The following is a 25,057-nucleotide window of genomic DNA, read 5'->3' as shown; positions in this document are numbered from 1 at the left end:
GCAGGAAGAATGTTCCCAATGTTGGGGAAGTCCAGAACCAGGGGTCACAGTCTAAGGATAAGGGGTAAGCCATTTAGGTCCGAGATGAGGAGAAACTTCTTCACCCAGAGAGTGGTGAACCTGTGGAATTCTCTACCACAGAAAGTGGTTGGGGCCAATTCACTAAATATATTCAAAAGGGAGTTAGATTAAGTCCTTACTGCTCGGGGGATCAAGGGGTATGGCGAGAAAGCAAGAAGGGGGTACTGAAGTTTCATGTTCAGCCATGAACTCATTGAATGGCGGTGCAGGCTAGAAGGGCTGAATGGCCTGCTCCTGCACCTATTTTCTATGTTTCTATGACACGGGTGCAAGTCAGTCGATAATGAGCCAAAGGACATTCGACAAGCTGTGGGACACAGAGGCTGTGAAGCCTAACCTGAATCCAGTCAATGTCAAGTTGCGTACTTACACTTAGGAACTCATACAGGTGATTGGCAGTGCAGTAGTAAAGGTGTCATATGATGGTGTGGTTCATGATCAACCGTTATGGATCGTCCCAGGTAATAGTCCAACGCTGTTCGGCAGGAATTGGCTCCAGAATATCAAGTGGAATTGGAATGATATCAAAGCGTTGTCATTGGTGGATGACACTTCATGCCCTCAAGTGTTGAAGAAGTTTCCTTCTTTGTTTGAACCGGGCATTGGCAATTTTACTGGAGCCAAGGTGCAGATTCACCTAGGTTCTGATGCAAGGTCTATCATAAAACGCGGTCTGTTCTTTACATGATGAGGAAGAAGGTTGAAATTGAGCTTGACAGACTCCAACGTGAAGGGGTCATATCACCGTTCGAGTTTAACGAGTGGGCCAGTCGCATTGTTCCTGTGTTGAACAGTGATGTCACTGTCAGGATTTGTGGAGACTACAAGGTTACGATTAACCGATTTTTGAAACAGGATCAGTACCCGTGACCTGTTCGCCATGTTAGCTGGTGGAAAGTCGTTCACTAAACTGGATCTGATGTTGGCCTAGATGACACAGGAGTTTGTCAACACTTCGAAGAAACTCACCTGCATCAACACCCATAAAGGACTGTTTGTCTACAACAGATGTCCTTTTGGAATTAGTTCGGCTGCAGCCATATTTCAGAGGAATATGGAGAGTCTACTGAAGTCCATTACTAGAACTGTCGTGTTTCAAGTTAACATTCTGGTCATAGGTCGCGACACTACTGAACATCTGAACAATCTTGAAGAAGTCCTACATCATCTGGACAAGGTGGGACTCAGGCAGAAACGTTCGAAGTGTGTCCTCATGCTACCTGAAGTTGAATTCCTGGGGATGAAGATTGCTGCTGATGACATCAGGCCTACTGATTCGAAAACCAAGGCCATCAAAAATGCACCCAGGCCTCAGAATGTGACGGAGCTGCATTCATTCCTTGGACTACTCAACTACTTTGGTAATTTCTTACCCAGATTGAGCACTTTATTAGAGCCACTGCACTTGCTACTCAGAAAAGGTGACAACTGGGTTTGAGATGTGTCTCAATGTCAAGCCTTTGAGAAAGCTCAGAATCTGCTCTGTTCAAACAAGTTGCTTGTTCATTGTGACCAGTGTAAGCGTCTTGTATTGGCCTATGATGCTTCATCATATAGGGTTGGCTGTGTACTCCAACAAACAAATGAGTCGGGTAACATAGAAACATAGAAAGTAGGGGCAGGAGCAGGCCATTCGGCCCACCACCATTAAATATCATCATGGCTGATCATGCAATTTCAGTACCCCATTCCTGTTTTCTCTCCATACCCCTTGATCCCTTTAGCCATAAGGGCCATGTCTAACTCCCTTTTGAATATATCTAACGAACTGACCTCAACAACTTTCTGTGGTAGAAAATTCCACAGGTTCACAATTCTCTGAGCGAAGAAGTTTATCCTCATCTCGATCCTAAATGGCTTACCCCTTATCCTTAGACTGTGACCCCTGGTTTTGGACTTCCCCAAATCGGGAACATTCTTCCTGCATCTAACCTGTCCAATCCCGTCAGAATTTTATATATTTCTATGAGATCCTCCCTCAATCTTCTAAAATCCAGTGAATATAAGCCAAGTCGATCCAGTCTTTCTTCATATGTCAGTCCTGCCATCCCGGAAATCAGTCTGGTGAACCTTCGCTGCACTCTCTCAATAGCAAGAATGTCCTTCCTCAGATTAGGAGACCAAAACTGCACACAATACTCAAGGTGTGGTCTCACCAAGGCCCTGTACTCAAACCCTCTCGCTATGAAGGCCAGCATGCCATTTACCTTCTTTACTGGCTGCTGTACCTGCATGCCTACCTTCAATAACTGATGTACCATGACACCCAGGTCTCATTGCACCTCCCCTTTTACTAATCTGTCACCATTCAGATAATAATCTGCCTTCCTGTTTTTGCAACCAAAGTGGATAACCTCACATTTATCCACATTTTACTGCATCTGCCATGCATTTGTCCATTCGCCTAACCTCTCCAAGTCCCCCTGCAGGTTCCTAGCATCCTCCTCGCAGCTCGCACTGTCACCCAGCTTAGTGTCAGCTGCAAACTTGGAGATATTACATTCAATTCCTTCATTTAAATCATTGATGTGTATTGTAAATAGCTGGTGTCCCAGTACTGAACCCTGCGGCACCCCACTGGACACTGCCTGCCATTCTGAAAAGGACCCGTTTATTCCCACTCTTTGCTTCCTGTCTGTCAACAAGTTCTCTATCCACGTCAATACAATACCCCCAATACCATGTGCTTTAATTTTGCACACTAATCTCTTGTGTGGGACCTTGTCAAAAGCTTTTTGAAAGTCCAAATACACCACATCCACTGGTTCTCCCTTATCCACTCTACTAGTTACATACTCAAAAAATTTTAGAAGATTTGTCAAGCATGATTTCCCTTTCAGAAATTCTCAGTGCCAGGTCTATGATGAATAACATAATCATTGGACCGATCCTGTCACTGCTTTCCAAATGCGCTGCTATTACATCTTTAATAATTGATTCCAATATTTTCCCTACTACCGACGTCAGGCTAACTGGTCTATAATTTCCTGTTTTCTCTTTCCTTCCTTTTTTAAAAAGTGGTGTTACATTAGCTACCCTCCAATCCATAGGAGCTGAACCAGAGTCTATAGAATGTTGGAAAATGACTACCAATGCATCCACTATTTCTAGGGCCACTTCCTTAATACTCTGGGATGCAGACTATCAGGCCCTAGGGATTTATCGGCCTTCAATTTCCCTAAAATTATTTCCTGACTAATAAGGATTTCCCTCAGTTCCCCTTTCTCGCTAGACCCTCAGTCTGCTAGTATTTTTGGGAGGTTATTCGTGTCTTCCTTAGTAAAGACAGAACCAAAGTATTTGTTCAATTGGTAAGCTACAACCTGTTGAGTATGCTTCAAGAAGTTTGTCAAAGGCAGAAAGCTTACAGCATGGTAGAAAAAGAAGCTTTGGCCTGTGTATATGGGGTCAAAAAAATGCATCAGTACCTGTTTGTTCTTTGTTTTGAACTCGAAATAGATCACAAGCCACTCATTTAATTTTTTTCAGAAAACAAATGGATTAATACCAATGCATCGTCCCATATCCAGAGGTGGGCGTTGACATTGTCTGCCTATGACTATGTTACTCATCATAGACCTGGCACTGAGAATTGTGCCGATGAACTGAGTCATCTGCCGTTGCCCACACCCGAGATGGAGACGCCTCAACCTGCAGATCTACTGTTAGTAATGGATGTTTTTGAGAGTGAAGGAACACCTGTCACTGCTCAACAATTTAGGATCTGGACCAGCCATGACCCTATTTTATCGGTTGTGAAACGTTGTGTCCTCAGTGGTGATTGGTCTGCAATACCTATGGAAATGTGTGATGAAACCAAACCTTACAACTGTCGCAAAGATGAACTGTCCATTCAGTCAGATTGTTTACTGTGGGGTAATTGTGTTGTTATGCCTAAGAAAGGCAGAGAAAAATTTGTACGTGAATTACATCGCACTCATCCTGGTATTGTCATGATGAAAGCCATTGCTAGGGCTCATGTATGGTGGCCTGGAATTGACTCTGATCTGGAATCGTGTGAAAAATTTGTACGTGAATTACATCGCACTCATCTTGGTATTGTCATGATGAAAGCCATTGCTAGGGCTCATGTATGGTGGCCTGGAACTGACTCTGATCTGGAATCGTGTATGCATCAGTACAATACTTGCACGCAGCTAAGTAAAGTATCAGTGAAATCTCCGCCAAATCTTTGGTCATGGCCATCTAAGCCATGGTCGAGGATCCACATCGATTTTGCGGGCCCTTTCCTGGGAAAGATGTTTTTTGTTGTTGATTCAAAGTGGATAGAGTGTATTATTATGTCATCCAGTAAGTCTACAGCTACTATTGAGCACCTTCATGTCATGTTTGCTGCCCATGGTTTGCCTGACATTGTTGTGAGCGACAACGGATCTTGCGTCACAAGTCTGGAGTTTGAAGAGTTCATGAAACTCAATGGTATTAAACATGTGAGGTCAGCCCCGTTCAAACCCCGTTCAAACCTTCTTCTAATGGTCAAGCAGCACTTGCTGTTCAAATGATCAAGCGGAGTATGAAACGTGTAACTCAGAGTTCACTACAGACTTGCTTGTCCTGTATACTGCTCAGTTACAGGATCAGACCTCATACGCTTACTGGAATCTCCCCTGCTGAAGTACTGATGAAGAGAAACCTCAAGACCAAGTTCTCTCTTGTTCATCCTGATTTGAATGATTGTGTTGAAAACAGATGTCAAAATCAGCAACCGTATCATGATCGTGCTGCTGTGTCACGTGACATCTCTGTCAATGATCCGGTTTATGTACTGAACTATGGTCAAGGTCCAAAGTGGATCGCCGGTACTGTTACAGCCAAGGAGGGTAACAGAGTATTTATTGTCGTGCTAAAGAATGGGTAAACATGCAGGAAACATGTTGATCAGATAAACTGCGTCACACAGATAAACTGGAACCACTTGAGGAAGATGCAGTCAGTGACCCACCAACCAATGTTCATTCATCAGAGGACTTTGCTGTCATTATTGAAACTGGACCTCCAGTCTCTGATGTGGTCATTACCACTCCCATGAGATCGGTTACTCAGCCTTCAGTCACAACTGACTCAGAACTTTCACCTCGAACTGAAGTTGAACTGAGACGATCAACTCGTGAGCGGAAAGTCCCAGACCATCCTAATTTGTAAAAAGACTGATATTAAGATCTTGAAAGGGGATGTTATGTATTTATGCTTGGGGTCACCAGACACCAGGGGCGCCACTGTCGGAGGTCACCGGGCTGTACGCGTGCAGGCGCGGTCACTGGTATATAAGCGCGGGTACGTTTTCATGCCGGTTACTTTGGGCACGAATAAAGTTGGATCATGTTTGCACCTGAGGCCGTTTACAGCAACAAGTCTTTTGAGTCATTACATTCATTACAGTCGCCACAATGACTGTGCGATGATCTGCTATAGGCCATGGACAGCTACATCTGCGACAGGTAGATTGTTGAGGGAATAGCAAATCTTAGCATTTAGAGAGCTAAATGACACGCTAATGCAAATGGAAGATGGGCAAGATGGAGGAAGGCAGAGTTCATTGAGGTTTGTACATCTGGTGGCAGTTACAGAGTTAGGGAGGAGCGAGACAATGGGGGAATTGCACGAGGATGCAAATTTTCAAAGCGAGGTGTTCGGGAAACTGGAGCAAGTTAACGGGGACAGGGGTGGATTGCTAAATGGGACTTGCCGCAAGTTAGGATACATGCAGCAGAGTTTTGCATGAGCTTAAATTTATGCAGAACGGAAGATGGAAGGTTGTCCAGGGGACCATTGGAATATAACAGGAGCATGGACGAGGGTTTTAGCAGCAGGTGAGCTGAGGCAGGGCGGGGACAGCCAATATTACAGAGGTGAAAGTAGGCAGTTAGAGATGGAGAGGATATGGGGTTGAATGATAAGCTCAGGGTTCAACACAACGCCCAGCTTGCGAACAGCCTGCTTCAGCTACAGATAGGCCAGCAAAGCTGTGGAATTGATGGCTAAAGAGCCGAGCTTGTATTCAGGCCAAGGAGAATACTTCGGACTTCCCAATGTTGAATCAGAGGAAATTTCAGCTGATCCAGAACTGAACACCTGGCAAGCATCCTACCAACAGAGACAGTGGAAGGGTCGAAAGAGGTGGTGGTGAGGTAGAGCTGGGTGTCAGCGGTGTACATGTGCAATCGGACGTCGTATTTGGGATGATTTTGCCGAGGAGCAGCGTGCAATGTTCCCTAACAGCTGCGTAGCCACGTGGATATGCAGCACTCTGCCGCAGCTAGAAAGTTGGTGTAGGAGGGAGGTCTTTAAAGTCTTGAGGCATTGGGAACGCTGCTGGGGGAGATGGGACCTGAACAAACCGGTCGAGTTGCACCTCAACAGCGCCGGGACCAATATCCTCGCAGGAAGTTTTGCTAGTGCTATTGGGGAGAGTTTAAACTAGTTTGGCGGGGGATGTGAACCTGAGAACGAATTTAAAAGGGAAGGAAGGAAAGCAGAAATTGGATAGCAAGAATCTAGAAAGCGAATCAATAAGACAGAGGAAACAGGGCTTAGTATGTTGTAAGCAAGGAGGTAACATAGAAACATAGAAAATAGGTGGAGTAGGCCATTCGGCCCTTCGAGCCTGCACTGCCATTCAATGAGTTCATGGCCGAACATGCAACTTCAGTACTCCATTCCTGCTTTCTCGCCATACCCCTTGATCCCCCAAGTAGAAAGGACTACATCTAACTCCTTTTTGAATATATTTAGTGAATTGGCCTCAACTACTTTCTGGGTGAAGACGTTTCTCCTCATCTCGGTCCTCAATGGCTTACCTCTTATCCTTAGACTGTGACCCCTGGTTCTGGGCTTCCGCAACATTGGGAACATTCTTCCTGCATCTAACCTGTCTAAACCTGTCAGAATTTTAAACGTTTCTATGAGATCCCCTCTCATTCTTCTGAACTCCAGTGAATACAAGCCGAGTTGATCCAGTCTTGCTTGATATGTCAGTCCCGCCATCCCGGGAATCAGTGGTGAACCTTCGCTGCACTCCCTCAATAGCAAGAATGTTCTTCCTCAAGTTAGGAGACCAAAACTGTACACAATACTCCAGGTGTGGCCTCACCAAGGCCTTGTACAATTGTAGTAACACATCCCTGTCCCTGTACTCAAATCCCCTCGCAATGAAGGCCAACATGCCATTTGCTTTCTTAACCGCATGCCAACCTTCAATGACTGATGTACCATGACACCCAGGTCTCGTTGCACCTTCCCTTTTCCTAATCTGTCACCATTTAGATAATAGTCTGTCTCTCTGTTTTTACCACCAAAGTGGATAACCTCACATTTATCCACATTATACTTCATCTGCCATGCATTTGCCCACTCACCTAACCTATCCAAGTCACTCTGCAGGCTCATAGCATCCTCCTCGCAGCTCACACTGCCACCCAACTTAGTGTCATCCGCAAATTTGGAGATACTACATTTAATCCCCTCGTCGAAATCATTAATGTACAATGTAAACAGTTGCGGCCCCAGCACAGAACCTTGCGGTACCCCACGAGTCACTGCCTGCCATTCTGAAAAGTACCCATTTACTCCTACTCTTTGCTTCCTGTCTGCCAACCAGTTCTCAATCCACGTCAGTACACTACCCCACGATCCCATGTGCTTTAACTTTGCACATTAATCTCTTGTGTGGGACCTTGTCGAAAGCCTTCTGAAAGTCCAAATACACTGTTGGGGAGGAGTTAAACTAATATGGCAGGGGGATGGGAACCAATGCAGGGAGACAGAGGGAAATAAAATGGAGACAAAAGCAAAAGACAGAAAGGAGATGAGTAAAAGTGGAGGGCAGAGAAACCCAAGGCAAAAAACAAAAAGGGCCACTGTGCAGCAAAATTCTAAAGGGTCAAAGTGTAATAAAAAGGCAAGCATGAAAGCTCGGTGCCTCAATGCAAGGAGTATTCGGAACCCAGGAAAGGGCTCTGAGCTAGTTAGAGTGGGTGAGAGCTCAGATGAACAGGACCTCAAGAAAGAATGCAAAAGGCAGAAGGCAACAGAGCAGAGTAGCACTGGGGTAAGTGTCAACCACAAGGTGATAGGAAGGGACAATATGTATAAATATAAAGGGGCTGCAGGAGGGGTCAAAACTAAAAATCATGGTTTAAAAACTAGTATTAAAACACTCTACCTAAACACACGCAGCATTCGAAATAAAGTAAATGAGTTGACGGCACAAATCATTACAAATGGGTATGATTTGGTGGCCATTGCAGAAACGTGGTTGCAGGGTGGCCAAGACTGGGAATTAAACATACAGGGGTATCTGACAATTCAGAAAGATAGACAAGAAGGGAAAGGAGATGGGGTAGCTCTGTTAATAAAGGATGATATCAGGGCAGTTGTGAGAGACGATATTGGCTCTAATGAACAAAATGTTGAATCATTGTGGGTGGAGATTAGAGATAGTAAGGGGAAAAAGTCACTGGTGGGCGTAGTTTATAGGCCCCCAAATAATAACTTCACGGTGGGGCGGGCAATAATCAAGGGAATAATGGAGGCATGTGAAAAAGGAACGGCAGTAATCATGGGGGATTTTAACCTACATATCGATTGGTCAAATCAAATCGCACGGGGTAGCCTTGAGGAGGAATTCATAAGAATGCACACGGGATTGTTTCTTAGAACAGTATGTTACAGAACCTACAAGGGAGCAAGCTATCTTAGATCTGGTCCTGTGTAATGAGACAGGAATAATAAACGATCTCCTAGTAAAAGATCCTCTCGGAATGAGTGTTCACAGTATGGTTGAATTTGTAATACAAATTGAGGGTGAGGAAGTAGTGTCTCAAACGAGCGTACTATGCTTAAACAAAGGGGACTATAGTGGGATCAGGGCAGAGTTGGCGAAAGTAGACTGGAAACATACACTAAACGGTGGCACAATTGAGGAACAGTGGAGGACTTTTAAGGAGCTCTTTCATAGTGCTCAACAAAAATATATTCCAGTGAAAAAGAAGGGCGGCAAGAGAAGGGATAACCAGCCGTGGATAACCAAGGAAATAAAGCAGAGTATCAAATTAAAAACCAATGCGTATAAGGTGGCCAAGGTTAGTGGGAAACTAGAAGATTGGGAAAATTTTAAATGACAGCAAAGAATGACTAAGAAAGCAATAAAGAAAGGAAAGATAGATTACGAAAGTAAACTTGCACAAAACATAAAAACAGATAGTAAAAGCTTTTACCGATATAAAAAACAGAAGAGAGTGACTAAAGTAAAGGTTGGTCCCTTCGAAGACGAGAAGGGGGATTTAATAATGGGAAATGTGGAAATGGCTGAGACCTTAAACATTTATTTTGCTTCGGTCTTCACAGTGGAAGACACAAAAAGCATGCCAAAAATTTCTGGTCACGGGAATGTAGGGGAAGGGAGGACCTTGAGATAATCACTATCACTAGGGGGGTAGTGCTAGACAGGCTAATGGGACTCAAGGTAGACAAGTCCCCTGGTCCTGATGAAATGCATCCCAGGGTATTAAAAGAGATGGCGGAAGTTAGAGCAGATGCATTCGTTATAATCTACCAAATTTCTCTGGACTCTGGGGAGGAACCAGCGGATTGGAAAGCAGCTAATGTAACGCCTCTGTTTAAAAAAGGGGGCAGACAAAAGGCAGGTAACTATAGGCCGGTTAGTTTAACATCTGTAGTGGGGAAAATGTTTGAATTAAGGAAGAAATAGCGGGACATCTAGATAGGAATAGTGCAATCAAGCAGACGCAACATGGATTCATGAAGGGGAAATCATGTTTAACTAATTTACTGGAATTCTTTGCGGATATAACGAGCATGGTGGATAGAGGTGTACCGATGGATGTGGTGTATTTAGATTTCCAAAAGGCATTCGATAAGGTGCCACACAAAACGTTACTGCAAAAGATAAAGGTACGCGGAGTCAGAGGAAATGTATTAGCATGGATGGAGAATTGGCTAGCTAACAGAAAGCAGAGAGTCGGGATAAATGGGTCCTTTTCGGGTTGGAAACCGCTGGTTAGTGGTGTGCCACAGGGATCGGTGCTGGGACCACAACTGTTTACAATATACATAGGTGACCTGGAAGAGGGGACAGAGTGTAGTGTAACAAATGACACAAAGATTAATGGGAAAGCGGGTTGTGTAGAGGACACAGAGAGGCTGCAAAGAGATTTAGATAGGTTAAGCGAATGGGCTAAGGTTTGGCAGATGGATTATGGATTAATGTCGGAAAATGTGAGGTCATCCACCTTGGAAATAAAAACAGTAAAAGGAAATATTATTTGAATGGGGAGAAATTACAACATGCTGCGGTGCAGAGGGAGCTGGGGGTCCTTGTGCATGAATCCCAAAAAGTTAGTTTGCAGGTGCAGCAGGTAATCAGGAAGGCGAATGCAATGTTGGCCTTCATTGCGAGAGGGATGGAGTACAAAAGCAGGGAGGTCCTGCTGCAACTGTATAGGGTATTGGTGAGGCCGCACCTGGAGTACTGCGTGCAGTTTTGGTCACCTTTCTTAAGGAAGAATATACTAGCTTTGGAGGGGGTACAGAGACGATTCACTAGGCTGATTCCAGAGATGAGGGGGTTACCTTATGATGATAGATTGAGTAGACTGGGTCTATACTCGTTGGAGTTCAGAAGGATGAGGGGTGATCTTATAGAAACATTTAAAATAATGAAAGGCATAGACAAGATAAAAGCAGAGAGGTTGTTTCCACTGGTCGGAGAGACTAGAACTAGGGGGCACAGCCTCAAAATACGGGGGAGCCAATTTAAAACCGAGTTGAGAAGGAATTTCTTCTCCCAGAGGGCTGTGAATCTGTGCAATTCTCTGCCCAAGGAAGCAGTTGAGGCTAGCTCATTGAATGTATTCAAATCACAGATAGATAAACTTTTAAACAATAAGGGAATTAAGGGTTACGGGAAGCGGGCGGGTAAGTGGAGCTGAGTCCACAGCCAGATCAGCCATGATCTTGTTGAATGGTGGAGCAGCCTCGAGGGGCTAGATGGCCTACTCCTGTTCCTAATTTTTATGTTCTTATGTTATGTACACCACATCAACTGGTTCTCCCTTGTCCACTCTACTGGAAACATCCTCAAAAAATTCCAGAAGATTTGTCAAACATGATTTCCCTTTCACAAATCCATGCTGACTTGGACCTATCATGTCACCTCTTTCCAAATGCGATGCTATGACATCCTTAATAATTGATTCCATCATTTTACCCACTACCGATGTCAGGCTGACCGGTCCATAATTCCCTGTTTTCTCTCTCCCTCCTTTTTTTAAAAAGTGGAGTTACATTGGCTACCCTCCACTCCATAGGAACTGATCCAGAATCTATGGAATGTTGATAAATGACTGTCAATGCATCCGCTATTTCCAAGGCCACCTCCTTAAATACTCTGGGATGCAGTCCATCAGGCCCTGGGGATTTATCGGTCTTCAATCCCATCAATTTCCCCAACACAATTTCCTGACTAATAAGGATTTCCCTCAGTTGCTCCTTCTTACTAGATCCTCTGACCCCTTTTATATCCGGAAGGTTGTTTGTGTCCTCCTTCGTGAATACCGAACCAAAGTACTTGTTCAATTGGTCTGCCATTTCTTTGTTCCCCATTATGACTTCCCCTGATTCTGACTGCAGGAGACCTACGTTTGTCTTTACTAACCTTTTTCTCTTTACATATCTATAGAAGCTTTTGCAGTCCGTCTTAATGTCCCCTGCAAGTTTCCTCTCGTACTCTATTTTCCCTGTCCTAATCAAACCCTTTGTCCTCCTCTGCTGAGTTCTAAATTTCCCACAGTCCCCAGGTTCGCTGCTATTTCTGGCCAATTTGTATGCCACTTCCTTGGCTTTAATACTATCCCTGATTGCCCTTGATAGCCACGGTTGTGCCACCTTCCCTTTTTTATTTTTACACCAGACAGGGATGTACAATTGTTGTAGTTCACCCATGCGGTCTCTAAATGTCTGCCATTGCCCATCCACTGTCAACCCCTTAAGTATCATTCGCCAATCTATCCTCGCCAATTTACGCCTCATACCTTCAAAGTTACCTTCTTTAAGTTCTGGACCATGGTCTCTGAATTAACTGTTTCATTCTCCATCCTAATGTAGAATTCCACCATATTATGGTCACTCTTCCCCAAGGTGCCTCGCACAACGGGATTGCTAATTAATCCTCTCTCATTACACAACAGTCTAAGATGGCCTCCCCCCTAGTTGGTTGCTCAACATATTGGTCTAGAAAACCATCCCTTATGCACTCCAGGAAATCCTCCTCCACCGTATTGCTTCCAGTTTGGCTAGCCCAATCTATGTGCATATTAAAGTCACCCATTATAACTGCTACACCTTTATTGCATGCACCCCTAATTTCCTGTTTGATGCCCTCCCCAACATCACTACTACTGTTTGGAGGTCTGTACACAACTCCAACTAATGGTTTTTGCCCTCGGTGTTCTGCAGCTCTACCCATACCGATTCCACATCATCCAAGCTAATGTTCTTCCTCACTATTGCATTAATCTCCTCTTTAACCAGCAATGCTATCCCACCTCCTTTTCCTTTTATTCTATCCTTCCTGAATGTTGAATACCCTTGGATGTTGAGTTCCCAGTCCTGATCATCCTGGAGCCACGTCTCCGTAATCCCAATCACATCATATTTGTTAACATCTATTTGCACAGTTAATTCATCCACCTTATTACGGATACTCCTTGCATTGAGACACAAAGCCTTCAGGCTTGTTTTTTTAACACCCTTTGTCCTTTTAGAATTATGATGTCGTGGGGCCCTTTTTGTTTCTTGCCTTTGTTTACTCGGCCTTCCGCTATTGCTTTTTACCTTTCTACCATCTGTTTCTGACTCCATATTACTTCGCCCTGTCTCGCTGCATCGATTCCCATCCCCCTGCCATATCAATTTAAACACTCCCGAACTGCGTTAGCAAATGTTACCCCCAGGACATCCATTCCAGTCCTGCCCAAGTGCAAACCGTCCCTTTTGTACAGGTCCCATTTCCCCCAGAACTGGTTCCAATGTCCCAGGAATTTGAATCCCTCCCTCTTGCACCACTGCTCAAGCCAAGTATTTATTGTAACTATCCTGTTCCTTCTTCTCTGATTAGCACGTGACACTGGTAGCATTCCAGAGATTACTACCTTTGAGGTCCTACTTTTTAATTTAACTCCTCGCTCCCTAAATTCAGCTTGTAGGACCTCTTCCCGCCTCTTACCTATATCGGTCTTCCTGTGCTGAATGGTATTTAATTTAATGCAAGGAGTATTGCGAATAAGGTAGATGAGCTAAGAGCACAGGTAAGACACTTGGGAGTATGATTATAGCCATTACAGAACATGGCTGAAAGAGGGGCAGGTTTGGCAGATCAATGTTCCTGGCTTCAGGATTTTTAGACAAGATAGAGAGGGATGTAAAAAGGGGAGAGGGGGTTGCAGTACTGATTTAAAGAAAATATTACAGCGGTGAGGAGGGCTGATATGTTCGAGGGATCATCAAATGAGGCCATATGGATTGAATTGAAAAATACAAAAGGGGCGATCACACTGCTGGGCATTTATTATAGACCTCTAAACAGTGGGAGGGAGATAGAGGAGCAAATATGTAGGCCAATTGCTGTGAAGTCCAAAAACCATAGGGTAGTAATAGTAGGGGATTTTAACTATCCAAATATCGATTGGGACAAATTTAGTGTGAAGGGTATAGAGGGTGCGGAATTCTTGAAATGCATTCAAGAGAACTTTTTTAGTCAGTCTGTAACAAGCCCAACATGAGAGGGGACGGTCTTGGATTTAGTTTTGGGGAATGAAGCTGGGCAGGTTGAAGGGGTATTAGTGGGAGAGCACTTGGGTGCCAGTGACCATAATTCAGTCAGATTCAAGTTGGTTATGGATAAGGACAAGAATAGGCCTGGAATAAAAGTTCTGAATTGGGGAAAAGCTAATTTTGCTAAGTTAAGGTGTGATTTGGCCATGGTGGACTGGAAACAGTTACTTGTGGGTAAATCAGTGTTGGAACAGTGGGAGGCATTTAAGGAGGAGATCCGGAAGGCTCAGGCCAAACATGTGCCCTTAAAGAAAAAGGCTGGGAAAAATAATTCTAGAGCCCCCTGGATGTCTAGGGACTTACAGGGGAGGAGTAAGAAAAAAAGGGATGCTTATGTCATATATCAATGGCTAAATACATTAGAATCTTTTGAGGAATATAGAAAGTTAAGAGGCAAAATTAAAAAGGATATTAGGAATGCTAAGCAAGAGCACGTGAAATTCTTGGCCAGTAAAATTAGGAAGACCCAAAGATGTTCTATAAATATATTAAGAGTAAGAGGGTAACTAAAGAAAGAGTAGTGCCTATTAGAAACCATGAGGGTAATCTTTGTGTGGAGGCAGAAGATGTTGAGAGGGTTCTTAACGAATACTTTGCATCTGTTTTCACAGAGGAAAGGGGCAATGCAGATACTGCTATCGAGGAGGAGTGTGCTATTCTGGATAAAATAAATATAGTGAGAGAGGAAGTATTGAGGGGTTTAGAGGCTTTGAAAATAGCTGTCCCCAGGCCCGGATGAAATGCATCCCAGGCTGTTGAGCGAAGTAAAAGAGTAAATAGCAGAGGCCTTGACCATCATTTTCCAGTCCTCTTTGGATCTGGGCATGGTGCCGGAGGATTGGAGGACTGCTAATGTGTCCTTGTTTAAGAAGGGAGAAAAGGATAGGCCGAGTAATTGCAGGCCTGTCAGCCTAACCTCAGTGGTGGGAAAATTATTGGAAAAAATCTGAAAGACAGGAAAAATCTGCATTTGGAAAGGCAAGGAACAGTCAGCACGGATTTGTTAAGGGAAGATCGTGTCTGACTAACCTGTCTGAATTTTTTGAGGAGGTAACCAAGAGGGTCGATGTGGGTACTGCATACGATGTATTATATATGGACTTTAGCAAAGCTTTTGATAAGGTCCCACATGGTCGACTAGTCATGAAGGTTAAAGCCCATTGGGATACAGGGCAAAGTGTCAAGTTGGATCCAAAATTGGCTTGGAGGTAGGAAGCAAACGGTAATGATTGATGGATGTTTTTGTGACTGGAATGATGTTTCCAGTGGGGTTCCGCTGGGCTCAGTACTGGGACCCTTGCTTTTTGTGGTATATATCAATGATTTAGATTTGAATATAGGAAGTATGATTAAGAAGTTTGCAGACAACACTAAAATTGGCTGTGTGGTTGATAATGAAGAGGAAAGTCATGGGCTGCAGGAGGATATCAATCTACTGGTCAGGTGGGCAGAGCAGTGACAAATGAAATTTAATTCAGTGAAGCGTGAGGTGATGCACTTTGGGAGGGCTAATAAGGAAAGGGTGTACACATTAAGCGGTAGGCCACTTAATAGTGTAGATGGACAAAGGAACCTTGGACTGCTTGTCCACAGATCCCTGAAAGTAGCAGACCAGGTGGATAAGGTGGTTAAGAAGGCATACGGAATCCTTGCCTTTATTGGCTGAGGCATAGAATATAAGAGCAGGGAGGTTATGCTTAAATTGTATAATACTTTGGTTAGGCCACAGCTGGAGTATTGCATGCAGTTCTGGTCGCCGTATTAAAGGAAGGACATGATTGCACTAGAGAGGGTGCAAAGGAGCTTTACTAGGATTCTGCTCGGAATCTTAATTATTAGGACAGATTGGATAGGCTGGCTTTGTTCTCATTGGAACAGAGGAGGTTGAGAGACCTCATTGAGGTGTACAAAATATTGAGGGCCTGGGCATCGTGAATAGTAAGGGTCTATTTCCATTGGTGGAGAGGTCTATTACGAGGGGGTATGGTTTTAAGGTGCTTGGTGGAAGATTTAGAGGGGATTTGAGGGGGTTGCTTTTTTCCGCAGAGGGTTGTGGGGATCTGGAACTCGCTGCCTGGAAGAGTGGTGGATGCAGAAACCCTCACCACTTTTAAGAGATGATTGAATGGGCACTTAAAAGTGCAGTAACCTGAAGGGTTACAGATCTAGAGCTGATAATTGGAATTAGACTGGATGACCTTTTGTTGGAGAGCAGATATAATGGTTAAGTGCTACAAGGAATAGAATACAGCCAGGGTGATCTCCTGGACTACTTTCGATCGCCTGGATGGGTCGGAGAGGAATATTCCCAGATCTCTTTCTCCCTAAATTGGCCTGGGTTTTTAATCTGGATTTTGCCTCTCCCAGGAGATCACATGACTCCAGTTGGGGTGGAGTGTAGAATGTTTTAGTATAAGGGGTGTCGCAGTTGTGGTGAGGCGGATTGGTTGGGCTGGGTGCTCTTTGCCTTTCCGTCATTGGTCATAGGTTTTTATGTAACCTTTAGGGCTGCTGACCAAGGGCCATGTGGCTCTTTGTCGGCAGGCGCGGACACGATGGGCCGGAATGGCCACCTTCTGCGCTGTAAATTTCTATGTTTCTATGTTACCGCACAGCCTGCACTGGCTTTTCCAATGTTAAACTTCGCTCATCACGAACCCATGAATGGGCCGCACACCAAACAAAATTACAGTGAACATTGGCAGCATGTAGATCTCCTTAATCGAGACTCTGCCTTTGACACAAGTGTCCTCGAATCCCGCAGCATGTTACCACTATCATTTCAGCAAAACCCCAGCCCTGCACGAGGTAGAAAAGACCATCCATCAGCTGAACAACAACAAGGTGTCAGGAGCAGATGGAATAAAAGTCAAGGCACTAAGGTATGGCGGAGAGGGGACGATTGGCTCGAATGCATGACCTCATCTTTCTCATCTGGAAGGAGAGCATATCTCAGAGATGCTGTAATCATGACCATCTTCAAAAAGGGGCACAAGTTCGACTGCGGCAACTACAGAGGAATCTCCCTGCTGTCGACCAAACTCGTCGCTAGAATCCTCCTCAACGGTCTTCTCCCTGTGGCTGAAGAGCTCCTCCCAGAGTCACAATGCAGATTCCGTCCACTAAGGGCTACAACTGACATGATCTTCACCGCGCGACAACCACAAGAGAAATGCAGGTGACAGCATTAACCCTTGTATGTGGCCCTGTTTGACCTCACAAAGGCCTTTGACACTATCAACCGTAAGGGACTATGGGGGCATCCTCCTCTGTTTCGGCTGCCCCCAAAAGTTTTTCACGATCCTCCGGCAGCTCCATGACAACATGCAAGCCGTGATCTAGACCAGTGGATCCACCAGACCCAATCCACGTCCGGACCGGGGTCAAGCAGGATTGCGTCATCGCGGCATTGCTCTTCTTGACCTTCCTTGATGCAATGCTACATCTCACTCTCAACAAGTTTCCCACTGGAGTGGAACTAAACTATAGAACCAATGGGAATCCATTCAACCTTCGTCGCCTCCAGGCTAGATCCAAGATCATCCCATCCTCTGACATTGAACGATAGTATACAGATGACGCTTGCGTCTGTGCACACTCAGAGGCCCAACTCCAAGCCATCATCAAGGCCTTCACCGAGGCGTACGAAAGCATGAGCCTTACACTAAACATCCATAAGATAAAGGTCCTCCACCAACCTGACCCCACCCCACAGCACTGTCCCCCCAGTCATCAAAATCCACGGACTACATGGATCATTTTCCATACCTCGGGAGCCTACTATCAGCGAGGGCAGACATAGACGGCGAGGTCCAACACCGCCTCCAGTGTGCTAGCGCAGCCTTCAGTAGCCTGAGAAAGAGTGTTTGAAGACCAGGACCTCAAATTTGGCACCAAGCTTATGGTCTTCAAGGCAGTAGTGATACCCGCCCTCCTATATGGCTCAGAGATGTGGACCATATACAGTAGACACCTCAAAGCGCTGGAGAAGTACCACCAATGCTGCCTCCGCAAGATCCTGCAAATCTACTGGAAGGATAGGCGCACCAACGTCAGTGTTGTCGATCAGGCTAACATCCTCAGCATCGAAGTACTGACCACACTCGACCAGCTCCGTTGGGCGGGCCACATCGTCCGCATGCCCGACATAAGACTCTCAGAGCAAGTGCTCTATTCGGAACTCCTACACAGCAAGCGAACCCCAGGTGGGCAGAGGAACGTTTCATGGACACCCTCAAAGCCTCCTTGATAAAGTGAAACATCCCCACCAGCACCTGGGAATCTCTGGCCCAACGCTGTCCTAAGTGGAGGAAGCACATCCGGGAGGGTGCTGAGCACCTCAAGTCTCGTCGCTGAGAGCATGCAGAAACCAAACGCAGACAGCGGAAGGAGCGTGTGGAAAACCAGACTTTCAAAAGGCTTTTGTCAAGATCCCACACAAGAGATTAGTGTGCAAAATTAAAGCACATGGTATTGGGGGTAATGTATTGGCGTAGATAGAGAACTGGTTGGCAGGCAGGAAGCAAAGAGTAGGAATAAACGGGTCCTTTTCAGGATGGCAGGCAGTGACTAGTAGGGTACTGATGTAGGGCATTTTCAAAGGCAAAGGCACCTGCTGAATATATGTATGCATGTATGTATATGTAAAATGGTAACCAGATATAAAATGGCTGCCAGGGATTCCGCAAAGGGGAATTCAGCTAACAGTTAGCTTGACTACATTTTTGGGTAGCTGATGACACTGCAGTTCCGTGTACAGGAACACTGGAAAGGGTGAGCTCAGCAGAACGTCCTTAATCAATAAACCACAGACAAGATGTCCTAGCAGAATACTGAACAAAGAAATTCCTGTGACTGTGTAAGGATAAGGAGGTTAGGCGCAAGCAGAACCCAAGGACAGTACAGATAAGCAGGTCTGGGGAATATCACGAGGCCATGAATAAGCCCCAGCTAAAACATGAGATGATCACGCAGTCCCCTGGTGCCTGGGGGCCAATTCCATTGGCCCAGTGGAATCGATTTGTAATCGTTATGATTGGACTGTGTCCAGCCGACATGGGCTGAGTAATTGGAATGAACTATTGTAAAACATATAAATATCGATGAATTTCTTTGTTCGGTGGAGTGGAGTGCCTGGAGTTGGACCAGAGGCTCTCTCCCCGCCGGCGTAATAAAGGTCGTTTTGGCGTTGGAACCGACCCCGAGTGTCGAATGATTCTTCCAGGAAAACATTCACGCTAACAGTGGCGTAGTCGGCCGGATTTCCCGGAGTCGCTGGACACCCTTGGAAAAACCCGGGTAAGTATAAAAAAATGTTAATTATAAAAGGTGTGGAAGGTGGAAGCCGGTTGATCGACACGAGGAGACAGTCTAATATCTCAAACGCCTAGCCTGAGCCTGAATTAAGAGGACTTTTGTCCCACATGACGGCCAGGAACTAAGTAGGCGTAGGGAACACATTTGGACCGTGGGATCGTGATACCGAGCGACATCTCCCGGACCCAGTAGTGTGATTTGAAAATATACCCCGGGGACCAGGCGGTGCACAACGACCAACGGAAACCAAACCTGTGAACAGGGACGGACCATCAGACAAAACGGTGGTAGGTAATCGTTAAGGAGGCGTAGGGCACTGCGGGAATTGCTTAAACGCGTTTTAAGAATTGTATAAGTTTGTGTAATAGCAGAACATGTGACCTGACAGTAGCCAGGAGATGGTCTACTACAAGTTACGCTAGGTAGAAAGCGGACCTCAGTGTAGATTCCTAACAGTTCTAGTCCTACCCAGGAATGGCCAATAAAGCAAATAACCTCGAGTGGGGACCAGAAGGGTCCCTTATCTGCCACCTGGTGGAAAAACAAAAGAAACTAATTGAGAAGATGATTAAGTCAGGATGGGACCCCCAGGACCCGCCAGCAAATCAACGGGAATGGTGGGAGAAGGAAAAGAAAGATAAAGATGAGAAAGCCGTGGTCTTGATTCTTCGAGCCCACGTAAAATTAACAGAGGAAGTTAATCAATATGTAAGAAATGTTTAAAAAACCTGATAGTGATTATCTTAAGTGAAGTATGGATCCAAGAATAGAGCCAGCTAAACAATAAACTTTGTTGAATGAAAGGAGACTTTTGTGAATGTCTGTCTAGGAATGAGATAAAGAATGGAGAAGGGAAGCTGTAATGCTTTTTAAAAAAAGAAGCCTGTGTGGGTGTCTCGAGGCTGCAGGCTGGGGAAGTTCGCTCCCATTTTTCCTTTGTGTAAAACCTTGACACGAAAGCTTCCAGCTCAGTAAAGAGATGTTTAAATAACAGATTGGCAGTAAATATTTGAATTGGGATTGAGATATTTCAGATGATTCTCATTGATAAACATTTTGGTTGTATTGGAAAATCTTGGGTTTGGAAGCCTTTTTAATAAAAGTACACATTTTGGCCCCAAGTTTCCACATGATTTGCGCCTGATTTTTAGGAGCAACTGGTGGAGAACGGACTATCTTAGAAATCGCAATTCTCCACATTTTTTTTTCTGCAGTTCTAGTCAGGTAGAACAGTTCTACTTTGGAACAGAATATTTTCTTCAAAAGGGGACGTGTCCGGCCACTGACGCCTGATTTGAAAGTTTACACAGTGAAAACGTACTCCAAACTAAAGTAGAATGGAGCAAGTGAAGATTTTTGTAGAACTGAAAAAACCTGTTCTACACATTAAAAAATCAGGCCCAGGTTACAAATTAGGCGTCCAGAACGAGGTGGGGGGGGGAGGGGGGGGGGGAAGCGAAGTCATTAAATTCTATAATAAATCCTTATTTATACTTATACAAATATTATACAAATAAATCCAACCTGAATAAACATTTATAAGCAAAGAAAAGATTAAATAAACCATCTTCCTACCTGTGTGAAAGTGCTTCAGGCAGGCCTTTCGGGACCGAAGGCTGAACGGGCCGGCCCGAGACTTCGGGCAAGGCCCGTTCCCAGCACCAAATTTACAGGTAGGTGGCGTTGGGTTGGGTCGGGTCTGGGAGGTTCGGTTCGGGTCTGGGGGGGGGGGGGGGGGAGGGGGGAAGGGAGGGAGAGGGGGAGAGGGATGGAGAGAGAGAGAGAGAGAGAGAGAGAGAGAGAGAGAGAGAGAGAGAGGAGAGGGAGAGAGAGAGAGGGAAGGAGAGAGAGAGGGAGAGAGGGAGAGAGAGAGAGAGAGAGGGAGGGAGGGAGGGAGGTCAGGTCGGATTCAGTCCGGAAGCGGGAGTCGGGTCGGGTCGGGTCCAGTGGGGGGGGCGGGAGCGCGGGTCGGGTCGGGTCCAGTCGGGGTGGCGGAGAGCGGGAACAGGAGCGCGGGTCGGGTCGGGTCCGGTCGGGGGGTGGGGGCGGAGCGGGAACAGGAGCGCGGGTCGGGTCGGGTCGGGGGGGGGGGGGGGCGGAGCGGGAACAGGAGCGCGGGTCGGGGGGTGGGGGCGGAGCGGGAACAGGAGCGCGGATCGGGTCGGGTCCAGTCGGGTCGGCGGGGAGCGGGAACAGGAGCACGGGTCGGGTCGGGTCCAGTCGGGGGGGGTGGGGGGGGGGTGGTGTCGGGTCTGGTCCAGAGGCGGGGAGCGGGTGTCGGGTCTGGTCCGGAGGCAGGGCGGGGGGGGGAGGGGGGGGGAAGCGGCTGTCGGGTCTGGTCCAGAGGCAGGGGCGGGGGGGGGGGGGGCGGGGAGCGGGTGTCGGGTCTGGTCGGGGGGAGGAAGCAGGAGCTGGCCGTGGGAGGAGCCTTATTCACGCAGCCCCAGTGAGGCCATTCGGCCAGGGCTAGGGGCTGCGTGCTTTGAGCCCCTCCCACACAGTTCGGCGCCTGGATCTACTGCACTTGCGTGCCCACTGTAGCTCCGCCCCCCTACAGCTTGTGCTGCGCTGCACCGAGGGCCAGAGGACCTGCAGGGAGGTGGAGAATACCGAGGATTTTTTTAGGCGCACTTTGTGGCGCGAAAAACGGGTGTCCAGGTCGGGACTGCGCCGTTCTAGGCGCGTGTGGAAACTTGGGCCCACTGTGTCAGAAGCTGAAGCTTAAAATGATGTAATTTATGAGCTATAGTACCACAAAATTGAAGTTACAGAGCAAAAGATTAGAGTTTTTGATCAGCTTCTAAAACAGAAGTTTGGCAAAAAAAACAGTATTACCATATTTGACATTTTGTAATCCAACAATAAATACAAATTCTACAAAAGGGGAGCAGAAATTAGGATGGGAACAGTGAAGAGTTCATTTTGTTGTGAAGGTTTCAAGTGCCACTGGTTAAGAAAAGGCAAAACAAAATGCGATACATTTAAAACAAAAAGTTAAATCTGATCTTTTTTTTAAAAAAAAAGGTGTTTGTGATGGAAAAAGACATAACTTACTAAATATTAGTTGATATTGGCTGTGAAAAAGATATTGGTTTAATTGGAAAAAAAAATTGGAGGAGGTAAAAGACACTCTCATTGATAATAAATGTACGCGGAGTCAGAGGAAATGTATTAGCATGGATAGAGAATTGGCTGACGAACAGAAAGCAGTCGGGATAGATGGGTCCTTTTCCGGTTGGAAATCAGTGGTTAGTGGTGTGCCACAGGGATCAGTGCTGGGACCACAACTGTTTACAATATACATAGATGACCTAGAGGAGGGGACAGAGTGTAGTGCAACAAAATTTGCAGATGACACTAAGATTCGTGGGAAAGCGGGTTGTGTAGAGGACTCAGAGAGGCTACAAGGAGATTTGGATAGGTTAAGCGAATGGGCTAAGGTTTGGCAGATGGAATACAATGTCAGAAAGTGTGAGGTCATCCACCTTGGGAAAAAAAACAGTAAAAGGGAATATTATTTGAATGGGGAGAAATTACAACATGCTGTGGTGCAGAGGGACCTGGGGGTCCTTGTGCATGAAACTCCTTGTGCATGAAACTCTTTTAGAGTCTACCTGCAAAAACATAAAACATTAAATCGTGCCACCCGACCTGGGTGACACACCAGACATTTACAAGGCCCTTTTTTACCTTTTTTTTTTTGAGTTTTTCTTTTTTTTTTTTTTTTTTTGGGCACTAAAATCACAATTTTCCAGTGCCCCCTATAAAAGGGAAGGGGACACTAAAAGCACCGGCATTTAAAACAAATTAAACTTTAAAACGTAAAATCAAATTAAAATTTGGTTGCCGGGCGTGATGATGCACTCCAGTCCCTCCGGTGCCCACCTCTCGCGGAAGGCCGCGAGCGTACCGGTGGACACCGCGTGCTCCATCTCCAAGGACACCCTGGACCGGATGTAAGAGCGGAAGAGAGGCAGGCAGTCAGGTTGAACGACCCCCTCGACCGCCCGCTGCCTGGACCGGCTGATGGCACCCTTGGCCGTGCCCAGGAGCAGTCCTACGAGGAGGCCTTCGGACCTACCCGCTCCCCTCCGCACAGGGTGCCCAAAGATCAGGAGAGTGGGATTGAAGTGCAGCCAGAATTTCAGGAGCAGCCCCTTCAAATAATAAAACAGGGGCTGCAACCTTGTACATTCCATAAAAACATGGAACACGGACTCCTCCAGACCGCAGAAATTGCAGGCGGCCTGGGAGTCCGTGAACCGGCTTAAAAAATTTGTTGCACGGCACTGCTCCATGCACCACCCTCCAGGCCAAGTCCCCGACGAATAGTGGGAGGACCCCTGCGTAGAGTGCCCTCCAAGTCCCCGACGAATAGTGGGAGGACCCCTGCGTAGAGTGCCCTCCATCGGGGACCCCCGCCTCCTCCGGACGGCAAGATGGTACGCCATGGCGTGTCCGGACGGCAGGCGAGGATGACAAAGTTGAGAGTGTGCAGGAGCAGCCCGTACAAGAAACCCCTCCGCGCGGAACTGAAAGGCACGGAGAGGATTTCCCCGAGGCGGCTCAAGTTGTGAGGCGCCGGCCCCCGAGGGAGGTTCCGGGGTTTGGCGCCGATGAGGAATTTAGCGCGAACGCAGTCCCCCACTACCACAAATTTTGCAGTCGAGTATCCCGCATTTGGGGACATCGCAGGCGTCAGCACACCCGAAGTGCAATGGGCTAGCCTCGTCTTGGGAAAACCACCTTCTTGATCATGGTTACTCCCCTGCCAGGTAAGTATATGTGCATGAATCCCAAAAGGTTAGTTTGCAGGTGCAGCAGGTAATCAGGAAGGCAAATGGAATGTTGGCCTTCATTGCGAAAGGGATGGAGTACAAAAGCAGGGAGGTGTTGCTGCAACTGTATAAGGTATTGGTAAGGCTGCACCTGGAGTACTGCGTGCAGTTTTGGTCACCTTACTTAAGGAAGGATATACTAGCTTTGGAAGGGGTACACAGATGATTCACTAGGCTGATTCGAGAAATGAGGGGGGTTAACTTATGATGATAGATTGAGTAGACTGGGTCTTTACTCCTTGGAGTTCAGCAGGATGAGGGGTGATCTTATAGAAACATTTAAAATCATGAAAGGGATAGACAAGATAGAGGCAGAGAGGTTGCTTCCATTGGTGGGGGAGACTAGAACTAGGGGGCACAGCCTCAAAAGACGGAGGAGCCAATTTAAAACCGAGTTGAGAAAGAATTTCTTCTCCCAGAGGGTTGTGAATCTGTGGAATTCTCTGCCCAAGGAAGCAGTTGAGGCTGGCTCATTGAATGTTTTCAAGTCAAAGATAGATAGATTTTTAAGCCATAAGGGAATTAAGGGTTACGGGGAGAGGGCGGGTAAGTTGAGCTGAGTCCACGACCAGATCAGCCATGATCTTATTGAATGGCGGAGCAGGCTCGAGGGGCTAGATGGCCTACTCCTGTTCCTAATTCTTATGTTCTTATGTTCTTATAATGATTTTAAAATTACGAGAAAGTTTCACTGCAGTTTGAAAAGATTTCCAAAATGGACGTTGTTTATCAAGAAAAGTCCCGAACAGTCTAAACAAGCAGGAGCGTTTTGAAAATAACGAGGAGAAAAGATCTAAGCTATGCGAACTCAGCACAGAAAGAAAAAACTGGGAATTAGAAAATCTTACTGAATTTTAAAATTCTTATAGAAAATGGAACTGGCACGGGAGTTTAGATTTTGTGCCGAGAGAGAAATAAAACACAAGATTTGCCCAGTGAACGGGACCATA

The 25,057-nt window shown here is 46.1% G+C and overlaps 1 long non-coding RNA gene and 1 other non-coding gene across 2 annotated transcripts in view; both read right to left on the bottom strand.

Annotated features, from left to right (window-relative positions):
• LOC139264028 (uncharacterized) overlaps positions 1 to 25,057 on the bottom strand; it is a 246,052-nt gene that overhangs the window by 199,886 nt on the left and 21,109 nt on the right. The gene's annotated exons all lie outside the window — the stretch shown is intronic.
• LOC139264977 (U1 spliceosomal RNA) lies at positions 23,887 to 24,052 on the bottom strand. The gene has a single exon (XR_011593454.1). It is a non-coding gene; the product is annotated as a U1 spliceosomal RNA (small nuclear RNA).

This window comes from Pristiophorus japonicus, chromosome 5 (genome assembly GCF_044704955.1).
Source record: "Pristiophorus japonicus isolate sPriJap1 chromosome 5, sPriJap1.hap1, whole genome shotgun sequence".
Classification (NCBI taxonomy): domain Eukaryota; kingdom Metazoa; phylum Chordata; class Chondrichthyes; family Pristiophoridae; genus Pristiophorus; species Pristiophorus japonicus.
Note: the sequence above shows the minus strand (reverse complement) of the source record. Positions and strands in the feature narration are given on the sequence as shown.